The following is a 23,078-nucleotide window of genomic DNA, read 5'->3' as shown; positions in this document are numbered from 1 at the left end:
CCAAGACATTTACGGGAGTCTCCAACATTGCTTGGTACTTGCAAATCCATCCCCGCGGTCAGGTGTCACAAACTGTTGACGTGTCAAAGCCCTGAAGAATGGAGCCAACTTGCAGATCCCGACTGAGGGGCCTAAACCCTAAGAAGAACAAGTGACAGAAGAAGAAGTCCTACCAACTTATGGGGACCTTGTCCGATGGGGCCCCAATGACATAAAGGAGTTAAAACTTAAAATAAAGCAAGATCCACACACACACACCAAGACTTGCGCAAAAATTGATGATGTGGCAGTCGTATGGACGCTCTAGATTTTTTGCTGGTTGATGACGTGGCAGTTGTATGGAATTCTGTGATTTACGGTGGCAGCTTTTTGGCATTGCTTTTAGACCATAAGCTTTTGAGTTTGAAGGCTTTTCATGTAAACTACTTTTGGGGCCTAGGGCCTTTGAATATATGAGGCCATGGGCTCATTCTGTGGCATGCTTCCTGGAGAAGGTGCAGAGTCTGGAGTATCGGCTTGTATTGTGTTGATGCAAATATAAAGAAATACCGAAAGGGGCGCCAAGGTTTGGGGCCAATGCTCTCTGGGGTGGAATTCCGCCACTCCGTGTCGCGTGTCGTCTCTCTCTCTCTCTCTCTCTCTCTCTCAGTTCAATTGTTGTTGAAGTACTAAAAGTCTGTTCAGTCTGATCTTTTCTATTGGCACGTGGTGTGCGTCTTGTGACATTGGTATCAGAGCATCAGGCGTGTGCTTTTCTCGGCCCTACAAAAGAGCAGATCAGAGATACTGGAATTTTACTTGAAGTATCTTCGGGTTCCGACCCTGGACTTATTAGACACTCCCACCCTTACTTCATCGCGCATCCGGTGTGCGCCTGTCTTCATCGCTCTGTCTTACAGGGCATAAGCCATAAAGAACCCAAGACATGGAATTCATGGATTCAACATAATATTTCAGTTTCTGCTCAATGAGCTTCACGACATTCTTTCGTGGCATCCTCAGTAGAATCTTCCGATGCTGCAAAGTTTTCAACAATTTTTGAACTACATGTTTCCCCTTTGATGCCCTAGGTGGTACCTCCTCCTCCGACATCAGAAAGTATGAGAGCTTTTAACCGGCAACCTTCTCAGCCGTCTGTTCTGATTGGGGGAGTCTTCAGGAATATGGTGCAGCCATATTCTGACCTTGATCTAGTGCAACCGCCATTGCCCCCACCTCCACCGCCACCATCGCCACCAGGCTACAATGCTTGGAGCCCATATGGATACCCTTATTATCCATACCCGGGATATGCGCCTAACCAACCCAAAGATTTTAAAGATGGCGGTATGACAATCAAATTTTTCACTTTTTCCGGGGTGAAAGATCGCAAGAAAGCATTGCAGTTCCTACAACAATTCGACAACATCTATGCTTTGGGGAACTATACAGAAGAATCCAAGATTTCTCGAACAACGGGATATCTTAAAGATAATGCTATGCAATGGTGGAGTTCAATTGCGACACAACCGCATGCTCCAAGGACCTGGCAAGCTTTCAAGATAGTTTTTGCATGTAGTTACATGACTTCGATGTTACCTCACCGGCCTTGTCTGACACACCGTCAACGCGACGCCTTGTTACAAGAAGGCCGATGCTTCGAATATTTCCAAAGAGGGCATTGGTTCAATACATGTCCTGAGCGTGCCTCGACGTCCTCAGTGCAGCCTTCTGCTCCCACGCCAGACAAATCCCCGGGGCCACCTCCGGCCAAGAGGGCTAGACCTGCTATTGGACTAGTACCCGATATTTATGGTATACACTTTGAAAGTTTTAATGAATTATGTAGAGCATATGGAAAAGTCATCAGCTTGAAAGCCCCTATTTTCTTTGACCCCGAGCTGTGGAGAACTTTATCCATCCAGAATTCTTGAAGCAGATGCACTTTGATTATGATGCAGAGGGTCGAGAAATTGAAGTTGAGCTAGCCACGGGGAAAACTAAGAAAGTGGTACCGCTCATTGGTGCTCTTCTAGTGACTATACAAGATTATCATGAAAAAGCCGATTTCCAATTGCGACGGTCTCTTGGGCATGCCTTGGCACGACAAGAATGATGCAACTCTCTAGGTTCGGAACCGAACCATAACCGTTATGCAGAAGGGCAAGCCAGTGTTCCTCAAAGTTCGGTTGTCCGAACAAAGCCTTAAATGACCTCTCTAGTTGTTTTCTAGTTAGATACTTTTAAACATTGTTTGAGAAAGTATTGTTTGAAATTTGTTTGAAATGGATGCTATCTGTTTTAAACCTGTCTTGGTACCGATTTGAAGTGTTTGACTCTCGTTTTAAATACTGGTTTCAATGAGTTGGTGATTCTACTCTCGGGTGGAGAAGTGAGAAATACCGTTTTGATATCGTTTGAACCTCGGAACGATGCAGGCCGATGCTTGGGGAGCGTTTCGTTGTATGTTTGAAAGCCTCGGAACGGCGCAAGCCGATGTCTGGGGAGCGTTCCATTGTATGCTAGAAAACCTCCGAACGACGCAGGCTTATTCCTAGGGAGCGTTTGGTTGTATGCTTGAACCTCCAAGCAACGCAGATTGCGGTGTTTGGTTGTACAGTCCTTTGAGCTCATGGCCCGGACCTTTTTAGGTTATTTGCGGGGGGAGTTGAAACCGGCCTGTACTTTCAAAAAGGGCGGTAGACTTTAGACTTAAACCTTATTTGCTTTCACCCATTTAATTTGTCGCCCACTTTACCTGTACTTTCAAGACACAACAAAAGGGGAAAGGGATATAGGCTGTTAGAATGCACCTGTATGAGAAGACCGACACCAGATTGGACCCTAACTTAGGCGCCCCTTTCGGTATTTCTTTATTGTTTAAAAGAGGGAATAAACGTTGTGGTTCCCTACAAGCTGCCCCGCACAAACTTGGCTGAATTTCAACTGTTCCGGCCCGATTTCGGCAGCATAACTGTACTAGGACCCTTCACAGTCAGTATTCCCACGCATTGAATGACTTTCCCGACGCATACGAGCACTTTGCAAAACCTGGCGAGAATCTGCAGCACACTGAATTCTCTGTTTTCAACCCCGAAAATGCGCCAGATCACCTGTACAGCGGTCCCCTGGCGTCCCCGAACCTCCTGGGGATATTAGGGACCGTTTAGGGCCAAAACCCTAAACCTGCAAAAATACACAGCAGGCTGTAATTTACTGTTTCGGGCTCCGTTTCGCGTGCCGGTCGCATCCGTAGCAAGCCCTCGAGCTCCCGCACCTGTAGGGCTACTTGCCCTTTGAATTGGACGAGATTTCTGGCGTGAAACCTCTCCGAATTCACCTGTACCTGCGGGGGATTAGTCGCTAGCTAATCCAGTACGTGTGCAAGAGGCTCTTGCCTCGGCAATCGCACATGAACCCACACAACTGTACATTGGTCAATTGAAAAGCCAACTAGAGGGGCATAACATATTGCCATAGGGGAGAGAGAGGGCAGTGCGTAGCGTGCAGGGCATCACTCTGGCACCGCACTGTACATAGGAGGGAAAGGAAGCACTCCATAGCTCTTAACTTGTGACAAAAATCTTCAAATGAGCTCCTCCTCCCTTCAAATTCAGCGCCACTTCTTCATGCATGAGGAAAGTGCACAGAAATGTGCCACTTGGCACATTTACAGCCTATTTCCCGTTTCAGGGTTGCCGCCTAAAAATCTCCCGATCGGTTGCCCGGTTGACTTCACTGCAGAGTTGTAAAATGTTCCCCTAGTCATACCGGAGGTAATGACGCGGACACATTTTCAGGTCCCAAAATAGCAGTTCCCTAAATTTTAGGAGATGCTGCCATTGTATCTTTCTAGGTCATCTAACCCCCTTTGTACACTGCAGCCACACCCAGAATTGAAACGTAGCCTCTGTAGCAAAGGATTCCACTTTGGCTAGTCAATGACCCCACTTTGGCTAACCATAGTCCTTGTCCAACCTTAGTGCTCTGTTGCCCTCAGGCCTGGACTCCCTCTGAACAGTTTCACACTAGCTATGCAATGCAGGGCAGTTAGATTTCCCGAGGGGTGTTTCCAAAAAGTGAAAGTAAATAAATAATAAGAAAGAAATCAACAAAAAGGATAGATAGTAGTCACATGCTGGTGCAACCCAAGTTGGTCCGTGCTGGGAAGTGTGATATGCAGTGCAAAGGGTGCTAGCATGCGCATGGCAAAGGGCTAAAGCAGGTATGAAGGCCCTGGGCAGGTCAGTGGCAGCGGAAATGTATGCTTCAAGTGGTTTTTTAGGCCAGGGGGGCCTCCAAAGTGAGATAACGATGACGGTAGGTCACGGTGTTCGAGATGTGAGAAATGTGCCCCAAAATGTGGTATTCGAAATGCTTTAGAAGCTCGTCGAGACAGCTCGTGAAACGGAGCCTGGATGTGTAAGATATGGCAAGTTGAAGTGGGATGCGTTCGCAGATCCTCGCCAGATTGGGCGGGCACAGATGGTTTGTCAAGGCGGGTGTGAAATGATACACGGGAAGTCCTTGAGTTGTGGAGCGTGCCGGTCTTTTCGGATTGAGAATCGGGCTTCTGGATGGAAAGTTATGGACAGTCAAGTTTTGAGGGGCCAGTTTCGAGGCAGTTGGGGGCCGCATTGGGAAACGCGCCATTTGGTGTTTTTTCGAGCTCGACAGGTGTCTGATGGGTAGTATGCAGCATGTGATGCCAGTCGGAGTCAACGACACTTGAATCGGAGTCCGGAGCATGGAGATATGCTTGGCCGAGGTCGGCAGTTCGTAGGGAACGTGGATGATCGGATGCTTTTTCCGATGCTTTGGACACGCCGTTTGAGGCCGTCGAGGCATCATGATGCGGAGCCAAGAGGTAGATCTCCCATGGCATGATCGAAGAGCTTATGGGCGAGCCCGAGCATGTGAAGCACTTGCATCATGTGAAAGGAGTGCAAAAGAATCCCTTGAGCTTGAAGTGCAAAAAGAAAGGTTGAAGTGGAGTTTTTGTTAAAAGTCTAATGAAGCCTCCAAAGGCTAGGGTGGATTTTAAGAAAAAGGAACGAAAGGCTCGGAGCAGTAGCGCCAGGCGCTATTGCTCAAAAAGAAAAGAGAGACTTTTTTCTTGGCCAAAAAAAGAAAAGTAGAGAAAGAGGGAAAAAGAGAGGGGCGACATTTTTTCGAGGGGTGGAGAGTTTTTTTCTTCTTGCTGAGGAGGGAGGAGAAGGAGAATTGGAAAAAGAAGGTGGTTTCGTGCGCGTTCGGCGATCGAAGGCAACACACGCTGTCTGTGAAGCGGCTCAAGGAGGTCGAGCGCCTTGCGGAGAAGGCGGCTAGCGAGGGCTATCAAGACACGAAGTTGTCGTCGATGCGAAGCGAGTGATGAATTTTCTCGTCGAAGTGTGTGCTGACGTAGTCGAGTTTCGAGGGATGTGTGTGCCCCTCGGCACGGATTGGTGATGGCCATTGTGGAGCTTAGAGCACGGTTTATGGAGTTTGTACAGGGTGCTTTGAAGGAGAAACTGTCATTGCCGGATATTGGTGTCGTCTTTCCCCCCTTCCCCCCTTTCTTCTTTGCTCGTCTCCAGGGTGTGTGGTGCCGGTGTGTGAGCGTGTGTGCTCCTCGTGTCCCCTGTGTGTGTGAGAGAGAAAGAGAGAGGTGTTGAATTGTGGAAGTGCGAGAATGGTTAGAAATTCTAGCCCCAACAGAGACAAGATCGGTGTGGTAGTTGTTTGAGCATTGTGCAGAGTGTTTGTGCGTTGGGCGAAGTGCAGGCGAGGCCCTGCTAGTGTGAGTTGCTTGTTTTGAAGGTGTTTTCGAGAGGATAGGGGTGCTGTGAATACCTTGAGCTATATAGGGGTCGTTGTTTGTGTGTCGGGTGTGTTCCCCATTCCCCCTCTCCATCTTCTGGTGCCCCCACTGAGGAGCACACTGATGCTCCCGTTTGAAGACAAAGCGATGATTTTGGTGATGCCAAAGGTGCGGCTTTTGAAGAGCAGGTGCTACTAGAGAAGTATTGGCTTGGACGGGATTTCCCATTTTCACTGGGGTCGAAGATGCAGGAACCTGGCTCCAAGACTATGGGTTGTTCGTGCTGGAAAGCGGTTTGTCGAGGGAAGAAGGTGCGGTACATGTGTTTACTCTACTGGTTCGTGGTAAAGCGAGGCTATGGTTCGATGGCTTGCCTAATGAGGAAAAGGTGGATCATGAAGCACTGGAAGCGGCTTTTCGAAGCAAATATGTTGCGGGTACGCAGCTAGACGAAGTGAAGAGAAAGCTAGACGGTTTGAAGCAGAGCTTGGAAGGTGATTTTCAAGCGTTCCTATGGAAGTTTGAAGTCCTTTGAGGAAAGCTGATAAAGGTAACTGCTGCTGAGAATGTTGGGTTTTTAAAGTTGAGCAAGTTTTTGGATTGCGTGAAGAAGTAAGAGACAAGGTGGGGATTGATGGCCCGGTGTCGTACGAAGAGGCTGTAGCTCTATCGAGAGAGCGAACCAAAAAGATATTGAAGAAACGGGAAGCTAGGCAGGTTTCCAGGTGTTGTGATGCCAAAGCAGGTTGATGCGGTGGTAGAGCCAAGGATTGTGCAAACAGAAGTGCATGTGCGAGAGGAACCGAGGGTTCTTTGGCTACAGAAAGACAGGGCGGTTCTTATGCCGAGGATGCCAGCTAGAGCGGCTCCGATTGTGGAAGATATGCAGGTGGTTTCTGATCAGGCAAAGGATGTGTTGCCAAGTCGAGGTATGGCGGTAGAAGCTCCATCAGAGGGTGGTAAAGGTTAAAGGGTTCGGTTTGTAGATGAGATTGAAACGATGAAGCTAGGGGAGATTCCCGAGCTTGAGACAGAGAGCGAGGTTGAGCCAAGTGAAAGTAGCTCTATAGACGTTGATACAAGTTGGGAGACTGAGTCCTCTCAGTCAAGGTATAATGAGTTTGATCTTTTGCAAGTGGGTAGAGATACAGCGAATGTGTGCGAGGAGTAACGAGCAGTGCATACCGTTATGCTTGATGGAGACCAAGTGGAGGAGCCCGAGCCTACAAGTGATGATATGCAGGTGAAGGTGATGTGCGGTGCCATGTCAATGGCCATGCTGATGAAAGTGGCAGTGGAGTGTGCCGTGGTGGTGCATCAGGTACAGGGTTTTGCCAAGAATGACAAGGTTGCCTTGCTTATGGATGAAGATCAAGATGAGGATAATGCGATAGAGAACGAGTTTCTCTCTTCCTTGATGGAGCATGATGCAGCAGTAGAAGAGATGCTTGAAGAGCAGGTGATGGAAGCCGACAGGCAGGTGGTGTTGGTAGACCTTGAAGGGCCGATTGATGAGGGAGATCTTGATGATGTTGGAGTTGAGTGCATGGCAGGTGTGAAGGTGAGTGTGGAGCCAAGGATAGAGGTGCTTTCTATGATTGTGTCCGAGCTTTCCAAAGGGATTTGTGAGTGGTGGTTAAAGGGGATGCTAATAAAGGCAACTGTGCCGTGTGCCGTTGAACAGGTACAGGATCTGCTAGACGAGGATCTAGCTTTACATGGATGGGAGGGCGGGTCAGGTATGTTAGGTCTGTTTGGTACGGGTGATGGTGCAGGTATGTCTTTGGATGGTGAGCACGATGGTGCTCTATTTGGTGTTCTTGGAGGTGCTTTGTTACAAGCGGGGAGTATGCCATGGGGTGCATGGAATAATAGAAGTATGTTGATGGCAGTTTGGCTATACAGTTGGCTATGTGCCCAGGTATGGCACTATGCAAGGGTGTTACAGGTGGACGGAAGAGACCAGTACATGGTGTTTGACCTAGGCGGTTGATCACAGGTAAAGCAGGGGGTTGGGCAACCCGCATGAACAAAGGCAGTGGGTAGCCAATGCCAGGTTTTGTACATATGTTAGGTGGTTTTGTGGGGTGCAGAGAGTTTGTTTTGGTGGGGCAGTTTTTTTAGTGCAATAAGCTTGTTTGTGGTTGAACATGAATGTTCAACAAGGGGGTGGGCAATGATGGTGCAACCAAAGTTGGTTCGAACTTCGTACTGGGAAGTGTGATATGCAGTGCAAAGGGTGCTAGCATGCGCATGGCAAAGGGCTAAAGCAGGTATGAAGGCCCTGGGCAGCTCAGTGTTAGCGGAAATGTATGCTAAAAGTGGTTTTTTAGGCCGGGGGGGCCTCCAAAGTGAGATAATGATGACGGTAGGTCACGGTGTTCGAGATGTGAGAAATGTGTCCCAAAATGTGGTATTCGAAATGCTCTAGAAGCTCGTCCAGACAACTCGTCAAACGGAGCCTGGATGTGCAAGATATGGCAAGTTGAAGTGGGATGCGTTCGCAGATCCTCGCCAGATTGGGCGGGCACAGATGGTTTGTCAAGGCGGGTGTGAAATGATACATGGGAAGTCCTTGAGTTGTGGAGCGTGCCGGTCTTTTTGGATTGAGAATCGGGCTTCTGGATGGAAAGTTATGGACAATCAAGTTTTGAGGGGCCAGTTTCGAGGCGGTTGGGGGCCGCATTGGGAAATGCGCCATTTGGTGTTTTTTCGAGCTCGACAGGTGTCTGATGGGTAGTATGGAGCATGTGATGCTAGTCGGAGTCAACGGCACCTGAATCGGAGTCCGGAGCATGGAGATATGCTTGGCCGAGGTCGGCAGTTCGTAGGAAACGTGGATGATCGGATGCTTTTTCCGATGCTTGGGACACGCCGTTTGAGGCCGTCGAGGCATCATGATGCGGAGCCAAGAGGTAGATCTCCCATGGCATGATTGAAGAGCTTATAGGCGAGCCCGAGCATGTGAAGCACTGGCACCATGTGAAAGGAGTGCAAAAGAATCCCTTGAGCTTGAAGTGCAAAAAGAAAGGTTGAAGTGGAGTTTTTGTTAAAAGTCTAATGAAGCCTCCAAAGGCTAGGGTGGATTTTAAGAAAAAGGAAAGAAAGGCTTGGAGCAGTAGCGCCAGGCGCTATTGCTCAAAAAGAAAAGAAACACTTTTTTCTTGGCCAAAAAAAGAAAAGAAGAGAAAGAGGGAAAAAGAGAGGGGCGACATTTTTTCGAGGGGTGGAGAGTTTTTTTCTTCTTGCTGAGGAGGGAGGAGAAGGAGAATTGGAAAAAGAAGGTGGTTTCGTGCGCTCGCGTTCGGCGATCGAAGGCAACACACGCTGTCTGTGAAGCGGCTCAAGGAGGTCGAGCGCCTTACGGAGAAGGCGGCTAGCGAGGGCTATCAAGACGCGAAGTTGTCGTCGATGCGAAGCGAGTGATGAATTTTCTCGTCGAAGTGTGTGCCGACGTAGTCGAGTTTCGAGGGATGTGTGTGCTCCTCGGCACGGATTGGTGATGGCCATGGTGGAGCTTAGAGCACGGTTTATGGAGTTTGTACAGGGTGCTTTCCTTTGAAGGAGAAACTGTCATTGCCGGATTTTGGTGTCGTCTTTCCCCCCTTCCCCCCTTTCTTCTTTGCTCGTCTCCAGGGTGTGTGGTGCCGATGTGTGTGAGCGTGTGTGCTCCTCGGGTCCCCTGTGTCTGTGAGAGAGAAAGAGAGAGAGGTGTTGAATTGTGGAAGTGCGAGAAGCGGGCAAGATCGGTGTGGTAGCTATCTGAGGATTGTGCAGAGTGTTTGTGCGTTGGGCGAAGTGTAGGCGAGGCCCTACTAGTGTGAGTTGCTTGTTTTGAAGGTGTTTTCGAGAGGACAGGGGTGCTGTGAATACCCTGAGCTATATAGGGGCCGTTGTTTGTGTGTTGGGTGTGTTCCCCATAGTTACCGGGGAACGCCCCCTAGCCCCCGTTCCGGCGTTCCGGGGGGCAGTTCCCTTCTCGAACGTTCCGAAACGTCCCGGAACGTCTGACGTTTCGGGTGGCCAGTGCAAACCGGAACGGCCGTTCCGGAACGTTCCGGAAAGCCCCGGAACGTTCCGGAATTCCCCTGGAACGGCCAATGGCTACAAACAAAATTGGCAAAAATTGAAAAAATTGAAATAAATGTTTGGGCTTCTTTTTGAAGTGTGCAAGGCCTCAAGAACTCATAAAATGCACCCCCTCCCCCTTTCTCTCCACAAGCTAATCCTCAAGGCTCAAGCTCTCTCCCTCTCACTCTCAAGATCTCTCCCTCTCAAGACTCTCTTTCTCAAGGCTCAAGGCTTTAGGCCTTCAAGCTCTCTTCCTCTCCCTCCCACTCTCTCAAATCTCTCCCTCTCCCTCTCACTCTCTCGAGTCTCTCTCTCTCTCTCTCATCATCTAGTCATAGCAAGGTTGAATGGTCTTCAAAACGAGTTTTTTGTGAGTATTAAAGTCAAAGCACTCTAATACTCCTTGTATTTAAACACAAGGAGCTAAAAAATGCACTATTTGGGTGTTTTTTATACCTCCCGTTCCGCACCGTTCCTGTTCCGGACCCCTAGCCGTTCCCCCGTTCCGCGGGGATCCCGTCGCCGTTCCCGTTCCGCGTTCCGGGTAACTATGGTGTTCCCCATTCCCCCTCTCCAACGCAGGTGACATACCCCCCTCTTGAAATCTCAAACGTTCTCGTTTGCATCTATGTCGTACATGCTCATTGTCAACCCTGGTGTATTCAACACCTCGTCGACACATGTATTGCCTGCGTGTGAACCCTGTACCAATGACATAGTGGTAGCTTTGCACTCTGCCATTGCTTTGAGTCACTAACTTTCCAATGACAAAATGGTAGCTACACATTTTGCAACTGTCTTATAGTACACGTTGGATCCCGTAACACTTTCGAGCATACCCAAACCGACAATTTAAGAATGCAGTTACACATGTACCCTTTAAGAGAAGCAATTACTGTATCCTTGACAAACTGACAAGAAATACTCACTTCTATAGCACTAACCAAACTTTTGGACATTCCATAAGAGCAATTGCCAAACTGACAATCTGTACAGCTCCAACATTCATGTAACATGTATTTGATTTGAGCTCACTTTAAATACCATGTACATCATTTCTTTCAGAAGCCATTGTCACATTGACAATCCATGTAGCTTTGAAACTCAAGGGGTCAAGGTAGGTAGCAAATCGAAGGCTTCAAGGTAAAGTGATAACACAGTTGGTGACTCCGCAAGTTCACCTTCTTCCATCCACTTAGCATCCATTGGTGGATAGTTTCTGAACTTTACAAAGTAACGCCTAGCAACCTTGCCTTTCACTTTTCTTTCTTTATGTGCCAAAATCTGTTTCGGGACCAAGATCTCGTCAAGTTCCTCGACTTCCGGCTGATCTTCAGTTGGCATATCTTCTGGCACATCACCCACATAGGGTCTGAGAAGACTCACATGAAACGCATTGTGAATCTTCCAACTGTCAGGCAATTTTAGCCTATATGCAACATCACTATTTATGTCGCACACTTGAAAAGGCCCATAGTAACGCATGCTGAGCTTCGAAAACAGTCTTTCCTTGCCCTTCATCTTCTTTAACCTTGCCTTTTCAAAGCGTAGAAGCACCCAATCACCAAGTGAAAATATCACTTCACGACGGTGACGATCAGCTGCTTTCTTTTGCTTTGTCTAAGTCTTTTCTAAGGCCACTTTGACCTTCTTGTACATTTCATCCATGTCCTGAACATACTTATCTGCTTCAAATATCTTGTCCTTTGTATACAGTATGGGAGGAACTTTCTTGCCACCTTCAACTATCTCATAAGGTGCCTTGCCAGTTGATGAATGCACTGTATTATTGTATGCATACTCCACCAATGGCAAATACTGCTCCCACTTTCCTTTATGCTCTGACACATAGCACTTCAACAGATCTAGGACAATAGAATTTGCCTCTTCTGACTGCCCATCTGTTTGAGGATGAAATGACGAAGAGAATTTGAGCGTTGTGCCCATATTCTCAAACAGGCCTCTCCATAACAAACTTGTTATCGTGGATCACGGTCGCTAACAATCGACTGTGGCATGCCATGATACTTGAAAATATTGCTCATCAACAAGCGTGCCATCTGATCTGGCTTTATCTTCTTCCTGACAAGAATAAAATGAGCCTGCTTGCTGAATCTGCAAATGATGGTCCAAATACCATCGTTTCCTGTATCAAAGATAAAATCCATAGCAATACTTTCCGATGGTTTATCTGGAATAGGTAGTGGTTGCAATAACCCTGGTGCCTTTTGCCTGTCAAACTTGACCTTCTAGCAAATTAGGCATTCTCGGACAAAGGCATCCACATCTCTTCTCAATGTAGGCCAGTAGAAGAATGTCTCAACCGCTTTAACTGTAGCATCGATACCACGATGCCCTGCATACGGTGGGACATGACTCTCTTCCATAACTTTGCGTCGCAATGGCTTTGTGATACACAATCTGCCATGCATCATCATGAACCCATCTTTGAGAAGATAGTTTTCATGACGTTGTCCATCCATTAGCTGCTCGAAGACCCTTGCAAAATCTTCATCATTTGCATACTGTTCCCTCATATCATCAAGTTCATGATGATAAGGAATTGACACAGCTGAAATTTGTGGCTTCCTTGACAAGGCATCAGCCACAACATTCTTCTTGCCTTCCACATGCACAATCTGAAACTGTAACATGGACAAGATATTTGCCCATCGCATATGCTTCTCAGATAACATTGCCTGTGTCAAGGAGTATCGCAAGGTCTAATGGTCCGTTTGGACAACAAAGTCTGCACCTAGCAGGTAGTGTTTCCAATGTAAGAGCGCATGAATCACGGCTTGCAGTTCTTTTTCATAGACTTGCATAGTCTTTTCTGGCCCTTGCAAGATTCTACTCTCATAGGCTACTACCCTGCCATCTTGCATTAGCACTGCACCAATGCTACTCCCGCAGGCGTCACACTGGACCACAAATGACTTCCTAAGATCTGGCAACACAATGAATGGATCTGAAGTCATCTTCTCTTTCTGTGTCCATCTAAAGGTGACTGCCTTCTTTTGAAGAGCATGTAAAGGTGAAGCAATCTCAGCGAAATTTCGGATAAACCTTCTGTAGTAGGAGCATAGTCACAAGAAACTTCGGACATCGTGCACCGTCTTCAAATCTGGCCATGACTTGATCGCTTCAACTTTTGCAGGATCCATTCTAACACCATCCTTTGAGACAATCTGTCCCAGAAAGTGAATCTCTTCCAGAAAAAATTCACTTTTCTTTGCATTGATGAGCAACCTATGATTGTGTAGCTCTTTGAACACAATGGCCAAGTGATGCCTATGCTCCTCTTCATTCTTTGAGTAGACTATCATGTCATCAAAGAATGTACCAACAAACTGCTGGTGTGGACGGAAAATTCTGTCCATCATCCTATTGAACGTAGCAGGAGCATTTGTGAGACCAAAGGGCATCACTAAAAATTCGTAAAGGCCAAACGTCGTTCTAAAAGCAGTCTTGTGCACATCCTCTGATCTAATGCGGATGTGATGGTACCCACTCTTTAGATCTATCCTGCTAAACATAGTTGCTCCTTCTAATTTGTCCAGAATATCATCAATTCTAGGTATAGGGAACCTATTCTTGATGGTATTCTTGTTCAGTGCACGGTAGTCGATGCACATACGCCATGAGCCATCCTTTTTCTGCACCAACAACACTGGAGAACAGAATGGGGATGAACTGGGCTGAATCAGCCCCTTTTCTAACAGCTTCTGTACTTGGCCCATTATCTCTTTCTGCTGAGCCGCACTAACCCTATACGGAGGCTTATTTGGTGGGTTACTGCCTGGCACCAAATCTATCGCATGGTCCTCTGGTCTCTCTGGCGGTAATTGAGACGGTAATGAATCGGAAAAACAGTCACTATACTGTTGTAAAAACATTGACCTTTCTTTATCTAGCACAGATAAATCTGGTACCCCATCTCTTCAGGTCTGATTCCCAACTTTGAAGCCAATTCTGGGGAAATGAAGTTGGCTTTGGCACCTGGATCAAAGAAGATAAGCACTGTTTGATCCCCGACCTTTCCCCATGCTCTGCAAAGCTCACTTGCATCTGAATTTGGCTTGTCGCCCACCATATTTGGCACTAGACCAGCCATGGGCTTCTTTCCTTTCCTGTCCTCCTTGTCTTTATATCAACTGGCCTTTTCTTTGTAGGACAGTTGTAAGCAATGTGGCCAGGTTGCTCATAGATAAAGCATTTGTTCTCTGACCTCAGGACCTTCTTTTGCTCTTCCGACTTGCGATGAAAACGTCTTTTCCATTTCTTTGTTGGTCTCTTTGCTGATTCAGCAGTAGCTTTGCCTTTCCCTGCGTTGGCTGGCTCCTGAGTCTCTTTAGGAACCTCATTGGGAACGTGCTTCTTCGCTGAATTTTTCTTGGCTGATCCTTCCTTGACGCGGATATTGAATTCACAATCTTCTCCCTTGAGCAAACCATTGCCAGTGTTTGCTACCTCGATGAGCTGCGTCAAAGTACTGACTTTGGTCTTCGTGCAGTACTTTCTCAATCCTTTGGGTAGGCCACAACAATATTTTTCAATCTGTTCTGTCAATGGCACAAACCTATAGGAAGTTACTAGAAGTAGAGCTTTCCAAAACTTCCGATTGTAGTCATCCAGATTCTTGCAAGTGGCAGCATTAAGCTGGTGCCATTCTATCATGACATCTGCTTCAAAGTCATCAGATAACCATGCTGTTGCAAAAATCTGCTTGAAGTAAATCCATGTGGACGGAGCTTGCCCTTGTAGCAATAAAGTGGTCCACTATTGTCCCGCATTCCCTGTCAAGAAAGTGGCTGCCTTGCGGACCTTTGAAGCCTCTGTAAAGTTTCCCCCTGCATAGGCCTTGTCAAACTGCTGGAGGAATGAGAGAGCCTTCTTCCTGTCATCAAACCCTGTAAACGTCGTGAAAGTCACACCTTTGCCACCTTCTTTGTACGGAGTTGGCCTCTCGAGCGGCGTTAAATTGTCATATGGAAGTGACTGAAACATGGGAACACTGACCGCAATTAAGTTGTGTTCCCTGACTGCAATTAAGTTGACCTAGAAATGCCATATTTGGCTGCTGATTTGTAATTCCAGCCATAATAAAATTTGCCTGTGGCATCCCAAATTGGCCCTGAGTGCTTTGAAACCCTGGTAGCATGCCCGTGACACCATACATGGGGTTAGGTATCATCGTTTGAGCACCCCCGAACACTGTTCCTGGCGTGTAAAACTGATTTCCAGGTGCATGACCAGCCATGCTCTGGAATACCGATCCACCTCCAAAATAGCCAGGGTGTACTGAAGGTGGTGGGAAGACTTGTTGGATAGCCTGTAGGTTGCTTCCCTGTCCATTAGAACCAGCTATAGGCTGCTGAAAAGTGGCTGGCTGAATTGGTACAACTTGAAAGACTGGCATCTCAGCACCTGTTCTTGCACCTTAGGCACAAGTTGTGGTGACTGCATGTTCTCCGTCAAGTGTACAGGTGTTTCCATTGACTCTGCAGTATGAATCACCTGTGTTCGAGCCTTAACAGGCTTTTGAATATGTTCCAGTGACCCAACTTGTTGAGACGAAAGAGGAGGTTGCAGAAAGGCTAAAAACCTCGGGTTCTGCATTACTTGTGTGAACATAGCCATAGCAGTAGCCAACTGGGTCCTGAATATATCATCATCCGTCTGTGGTGGTCTTGAAGACTCACCCACTTCATGTGTCCGTTGACCCTGTGGAGAGGAAACCTCTTCAGTCACATCATCTGGTCTGTCAGCCATAATTGCAATTCCTTGTGTCTGGTCTATGGTCCCCTGTGTCTTCAAGCCCAACCTGACCAAGGCTCACTTCTATGGGAAAAAGTGATTTAATCCCGCCGATGGAACCATGAAACCGGCCTGTACTTTCAAAAAGGGCGGTAGACTTTCGACTTAAACCTTATTTGCTTTCACCCATTTAATTTGTCGCCCACTTTACCTGTACTTTCAAGACACAACAAAAGGGGAAAGGGATACAGGCTTCTAGAATGCACGTGTATGAGAAGACCGACACCAGATTGGCCCCTAACTTAGGTGCCCCTTTCGGTATTTCTTTATTGTTTAAAAGAGGGAATAAACGTTCTGGTTCCCTACAAGCTGCCCCGCACAAACTTGGCTGAATTTCAACTGTTCCGGCCCGATTTCGGTAGCATAACTGTACTAGGACCCTTCACAGTCAGTATTCCCACGCATTGAATGACTTTCCCGACACATACGGGCACTTTGCAAAACCTGGCGGGAATTTGCAGCACACTGAATTCTCTGTTTTCAACCCCGAAAATCCGCCAGATCACCTGTACAGCGGTCCCCTCGCGTCCCCGAACCTCCTGGGGATATTAGGGACCGTTTAGGGCCAAAACCCTAAACCTGCAAAAATACACAGCAGGCTGCTGTTCCGGCCCGATTTCGGCAGCATAACTGTATTAGGACCCTTCACAGTCAGTATTCCCACGCATTGAATGACTTTCCCGACGCATACCGGCACGTTGCAGAACCTGGCGAGAATCTGCAGCACACTGAATTCTCTGTTTTCAACCCCGAAAATGCGCCAGATCACCTGTACAGCGGTCCCCTCGCGTCCCCGAACCTCCTAGGGATATTAGGGACCGTTTAGGGCCAAAACCCTAAACCTGCAAAAATACACAGCAGGCTGTAATTTACTGTTTCGGGCTCCGTTTCGCGTGCCGGTCGCATCCGTAGCAAGCGCTGTAGGGCTACTTGCCCTTTGAATTGGACGAGATTTCTGGCGTGAAACCTCTCCGAATTCACCTGTACCTGTGGGGGATTAGCCGCTAGCTAATCCAGTACCTGTGCAAGAGGCTCTTGCCTCGGCAATCGCACATGAACCCACACAATTGTACATTGGTCAATTGAAAAGCCAACTAGAGGGGCATAAGATACTGCCATAGGGGAGAGAGAGGGCAGTGCGTAGCGTGCAAGCCATCACTCCTTGCACCGCATTGTACATAGGAGGGAAAGGAGGCACTCCATAGCTCTTAACTTGTGACAAAAATCTTCAAATGAGCTCCTCCTCCCTTCAAATTCAGCGCCACTTCTTCATGCATGAGGAAAGTGCACAGAAATGTGCCACTTGGCACATTTACAGCCTATTTCCCATTTCGGGGTTGCTGCCTAAAAATCTCCCGACTGGTTGCCCGGTTGACTTCACTACAGAGTTGTAAAATGTTCTCCTTGTCATACAGGAGGTAATGACGCGGACACATTTTCAGGTCCCAAAATAGCAGTTCCCTAAATTTTAGGATATGCTGCCATTGTATCTTTCTAGGTCATCTGACCCCCTTTGTACACTGCAGCCACACCCAGAATTGAAATGTAGCCTCTGTAGCAAAGGATTCCACTTTGGCTAGTCAATGACCCCGCTTTGGCTAACCATAGTCCTTGTCCAACCTTAGTGCTCTCTTGCGCTCAGGCCTGGAGTCCCTCTGAACAGTTCCACACTAGCTATGCAATGCAGGGTAGTTAGATTTCCCGAGGGGTGTTTTCAAAAAGTGAAAGTAAATAAATAATAAGAAAGAAATCAACAAAAAGGATAGATAGTAGTCACACGCTGGTGACAGGAGTGACGAGGTAGTCGTTGAGTAGCTTCATACCGCAGACCGTTTGTCTCGGGGGAGTGCTCAGCGGCGCTGTTTGTTGTGTCTTGTAACATGCATATGTAAGCATTTGTGTTGCATTGTGATGTGCCATTTGCTGAATGTTCCTGATTGGATGAGATTGCCTGGGTATGTATTTTTAGTGCATCAAAACACCCGTGGAAGATCAATGCGGTCTCGGTGTGATGGCTAATTTTACTAGGCCGGAATATCAAGAGTTCCGATCTGGACGAAAGGAGATGCCAACCTCTTGATCAAAAGAGCCGAAAGGAGAAGCCAACTCCTTAACAAAAAAAAAAGAGCAAATTGATTCTGCCCTGGAATGTCCCTTGGAATGACCCTCGGAAATTTTTGAGCTAACTTGAGTTGTTTTGCAGATATGCTGTAATCACGTATGATTACTTTCTTTTAAGAAGGGGGAATGTCACAAACTGTTGACTTGTGAAAGCCCTGAAGAATGGAGCCAACTTGCAGATCGCGACCGAGGGTCGTATACCCTAAGAAGAACAAGTAACAGAAGAAAAAGTCCTACCAATTTATGGGGACTTTGTTCGATGGGCCCCTAGTGACATAAAGGAATTAAAATAAAGCAGGAGCCACACACACACACACTAAGACTTGTGCTAAAACTGATGCCGTGGTAGCTGTACGGACGCTCCAGATTTTTTGCTGGTTGATGACGTGGCAATTGTACGGAATTCCGTGATTTACGCTTGTAGGTTTTTGGCATTGCTTTTGGACAAGAAGCTTTTGAGTTTGAAGGCTTTTCATGTAAATTGCTCTTGGGGCCTAGGGCCTTTAAATATGAGGCCATGGGCTCATTCTCTGGCATGCTTCCTGGAAAAGTTGCAGAGTTTGGAGTACCGGCTTGTACTGTGTTGATGCAATATAAAGAAATACCGAATGGGGCGCCAAGGTTTGGGGCCAATACTCTCTGGGGTGGAATTCCACCACTCCGTGTCGTCTCTCTCTCTCTCTCTCTCTCTCTCTCTCTCTCTCTCAGTCAGTTGTTATTGAAGTACTAAAAGTCTGTTCAGTCTGTTCTTTTTTATTGGCACGTGGTGCCCGTCTTGTGACATCAGGTACCTACACGAGATCGACATTTTTTGGCATTTTTACTTGCTGTCTTTTTCTCTATTTTCACCCCCTCGACGGCCGAGAAGTGCGAGGGCCCCCTCATTTGAACCTCTGTGACGCTCCCATACTGATTGGTGGCGTATATGCACGCTAAAATTTCTGTTACAACAGCGTTTTCATGCACCCTTTGCAACGTGTTTTGGGCGGACATCAGGCTGAATTTTTGCCTATTGCGTGCTTCATCACTCCATTGCTCGTCAGGACACCATTTGGGGAGAAAAGTCTTCCTAAACGCAGATTGCAAGCAGTACCAAGTACCCCAAGAACCCAAGTACCCAAGTATCCCAAGTACCCAAGCACCCAAGTACCCTTAGAACCCATGTACCCTAAGCTCCCCAAGTACCCAAGTACCCCAAGTACCCCAAAAGCCCAAGTACTTAGTGCATAGTCATCACCAGAAGCAGAATGGATACTTTGCATGAAGGTGATGAAAGCGGAATTGAAGAAGAAGTCGTCCGTACACCAGGAGGACCTTTTCCAGATCCTCCTCCATTCCCATCTATGCCATAGATTGTGCCAAATCCTATGGAGGCTTAGGTAAAGTCTACGATGGAGATGATGCTACAACAAGAGGCTTTGTTGGCCGCCATGGAAAGGGAACGCGAAGAATGGAAGGCAGCTATGGAGCTAGAGCGTGAGCAAGCACTCGCAGCCAAACACACAGCGGCCAAAGAAGAGAGGGCAACTATGGAGCAAGCATGCGAAGCTCAATGCATAGCGGCTGAAGAAAGGAGAGACCAACTCATGCAAGAGTTGGTCTTACAAGTGCTATTCTTGGAGAGTGAGCCACTCAAGGAGGCTGGCGAGTCATCATGTAGCCTAGTGAAACCGGCCTGTTCAATCCAAAAAGGGCGGTAGACTTTACTTTAAACCTTGATTTAACTTTCACCCATTATTAGTCGTCTATTTTACCTGTACTTTCAAGACACAACAAAGGGGAGAGGGATACAGGCTGCTAGATTGCACCTGATGAGTAGACGGACACCAGATTGGCCCCTAACTTAGGCGCCCCTTTCGGTATTTCTTTATTGTTCATAAGAGGGAATAAACGCTGTGGTTCCCTACAAGCTGCCCCGCACAAACTCCGCTGAATTTCCTCTGTTCCAGCCCGATTTCGGCAACATAACTGTACTAGAACCCTTCACAGTCAGTATTCCCACGCATTGACCGACTTTCCCGACGCATACGGGCACTTTGCAAAACCTGGCGAGAATCTGCAGCACGCTGAATTCTCTGTTTTCAGCCCTGAAAATGCGCCAGATCACCTGTACAGCGGTCCCCTTGCGTCCCCGAACCTCCTGGGGGTATTAGGGTCCGTTTAGGGCCAAAACCCTAAACTTGCAAAAATACACAGCAGGCTGTAATTTGCTGTTTCGGGCTCCGTTTCGCGTGCCGGTCGCATCTGTAGCAAGTCCTCGAGCTCCCGCACCTGTAGGGCTACTTGCCCTTTGAATCGGACGAGATTTCTGGCGTGAAACCTCTCCGAATTCACCTGTACCTGCGGGGGATTAGCCGCTAGCTAATCCAGTACTTGTGCAAGAGGCTCTTGCCTCGGCAATCGCGCATGAACCCACACAACTGTACATTGGTCAAATGAAGAGCCCACTAGAGGGGCATAACATACTGCCAAAGGGGAGAGAGAGGGCAGTGCGTAGCGTGCAGGGCATCACTCCGGGCACCGCATTGTGCATAAGAGGGAAAGCAAGCACTCCATAGCTCTTCACCTGTGACAAAAACTGAAAATGAGGCTCTCCCCTCTTCAAATTCAGCGCCACTTCTTGTTGCATGAGGCAAGTGCACCAGAATGTGCCACTTGGCACATTTACAAGCATTTTCCCGTTTCGGGGTTGCCGCCTAAAAATATCCCAACCGGTTGCCCAATTGACTTCACGGCAGAGTAAGAAAATGTTCCCTTTGTCATTCCGGAGGTAATGACGTCAACACATTTTCAGGTCCCAAAATAGCAGTTCCCTAAATTTTAGGAGATGCTGTCATTGTATCTTTCTAGGTCATCCGACCCTCTTTGTACACTGCGGCCACATCCAGAACTGAAATGTAGCCTCTGTAGCAAAGGATTCCACTTTGGCTAGTCAATGACCCCACTTGGCTAACCATAGTCCTTGTCCAACCTTAGTGCTCTCTTGCCCTCAGGCCTGGACTCCCTCTGGACAGTTCCACACTAGCTATGCAATGCAGGGCAGTTAGATTTCCCGAGGGGTGTTTCCAAAAAGTGAAAGTAAATAGATAATAAGAAAGAAATCAACAAAAAGGATAGATAGTAGTCACACGCTGGTGACACCGAGGTAGAGAAGACGACTCCAACAATCCAATCCTTGAGAAGTTGACGTTCAATAACTATGCCAATAAAATGGATGCTTCTGTGATTCGTTCTTGGTTGCATCTATTTATGTTAAATTTACACCACTCTGTTGCTTCACATAGGTCTACGCCATACTTGTATTACTAGTATGTCTCCGGGCTGGCCACCCATACTCTAGGTTGTACCTGGTGCGACCGCCCGAGTTTGGGGCCGGCCGCCCACCTTGTCCGGGCGCCCTCATACTTCATGTCACGTGCACATCTAACCCTGTGTGTATGTGGACAAGGTACTTCATGACATGGGTTCAGTTCAGTTCAGTTCAGTTATATTAGGAAGTGATCTGGCACTTTTGTGAGTCTGTTCGCAGACTGTGCATGTCCAGACACTTAGAGTTGATGCATATCCTCTGGCTGCACACAACATGATCATCAGATTACAGTCATAACCCATCAGGAGCATTTTTAGAGTGCATAGACCTATTTTCCTTATTTTTGACATTTTTCACTTATTATTTTTAAGTGACTTTTGTTGGGAACTAGGTAGGGCAAATTTAGCAAGCAAGTATATAAGAAAACCCAGCGCTAGCACTTTTTGGTAGAAGAGGCAGCAGGAACCAAGTGCTCAACAGGCACCTTCTTGGCAAGATCCCCCCCCCCCCGGGGCATGATCACCTAGCGTTTTCAGCCAAGAACAGCCCAGCGTTTTGCAGTCGCAACAGATCAACCCAACGTTTTGCAGTTGCAGTAGCCTGGCGACAGTAGACACAACAGCTCACTAGCGTTGTCTGCAGCAGATCACAGATCAGCCCTAGCGTTAGCAGAAACAACAGAATCAGCCCTAGCGTTTTTGGACAGCAAAACCCTTAGCGTTTTGCAGATTCATCACGATAAGACCAACACATGCATCAGCGATTTCAGTTTTCAGTAGTCAGATCCCGCAGTAGAAGTCCCAAATCTTGCAAATCTCACCTTCCTGTAGCAGATCCTCGCCGCACGCTTAGATCCACCGAAGTTTGCAGATTCAGCCTGAAAAACGCAGATTTCAGCATCTGCGTTTTCAGCGCGTCGTCGTCATCGACGTCGTCACCGACATAGAGTCAGAATTCAGCAGATACAAGATTTGCAGATTTCAACCATTAGCGTTTTCAGTTTTCAGCCCGTCTCATCCTCGTCGACATCGTTGGCAAGTCCAAAGCATTGTAGAGATTTGTGCAATTAATAGTAGACCGCTCTTGCCATAGAGAGTGGGGCCTTCGGAGGAGGGTTTGACAACATTCTGGTGTCGTATTCTTCTCTCTCTATCTCTCAGTCTCAGTACCTTCATTCCAATTGTTCATCACTTTGTTTGTGTCCATTGCACTCTCTCACTAAAGGAACGGAAGGCTCTCCCTTCCATAAGTAAAAGGAACCCTTGAGCATAGTTCGGAGCACTCATCTTGAGCAAAGTTCAACATTCACTTCAACCGCACCTTACACTGGCATCAGAGCCTTGATAGTGTTCTGTATCACTCAAGGAAAGAACCACAAGAACCATAGACTTTTTTTTGCTGGTTGCGGTCGCACGTAACCCAAGTTCTCTTGGGCGTGTCGATTCCTAATCGTGTTTTGAAGAGTGACAGGAAACCCAAGAAAGAAGGGCTTGTCCAGCCTCCCCTTGTTTCTCTTTTCACTCATTGAGAGCGGACCGTGTACTTCGCGGCCGACCAATCGACGTGAGGTGGGAAAAAGCAACCTTGGTGTGAGCGCAAGGCCACCAAAAGATGTGCCCGCAGAAAAGAGAAGAGCTAGGGTGAAGAGAAGATCCTTCTCTAACAAAGATTGCAAGCGAAAGAAGAACCTCAAGAACCTCAAGCACTCAAGAACCCAAGACCCACAAGAACCCAAGTTCCTTGTGAACTTAAGAACCCAAGACTTTAGTGGATGGTCATCACCCGAAGCGGAATGGATACTTTGCATGGAGGTGATGAGCATGGAAGTGGCGAAGAAGAATTTTCCCTACCAGGAGGTTTTTCCGACCCTCCCCCTTCCCCATCTACACCAAAGATTGCTCTTGATCCTATGGAGGCTTTTCTTAAGATGATGATGGACAGAAAGTTAGAACGCGAAGAAAGAAGAGCTGAAAGAAA

General features: G+C 47.4%; 1 protein-coding gene across 1 annotated transcript in view; it reads left to right on the top strand.

Moving 5' to 3' along the window:
• The window catches only part of LOC147436386 (ER membrane protein complex subunit-like protein (Protein of unknown function DUF106, transmembrane)), a 77,878-nt gene that overhangs the window by 19,626 nt on the left and 35,174 nt on the right, over positions 1-23,078 (top strand). The window lies entirely within an intron of this gene.

This window comes from Adiantum capillus-veneris, chromosome 18, assembly GCF_014529385.1.
Source record: "Adiantum capillus-veneris isolate H3 chromosome 18, ASM1452938v2, whole genome shotgun sequence".
Lineage (NCBI taxonomy): Eukaryota > Viridiplantae > Streptophyta > Polypodiopsida > Polypodiales > Pteridaceae > Adiantum > Adiantum capillus-veneris.
This window is presented reverse-complemented; position numbering and strand designations above follow the sequence as displayed.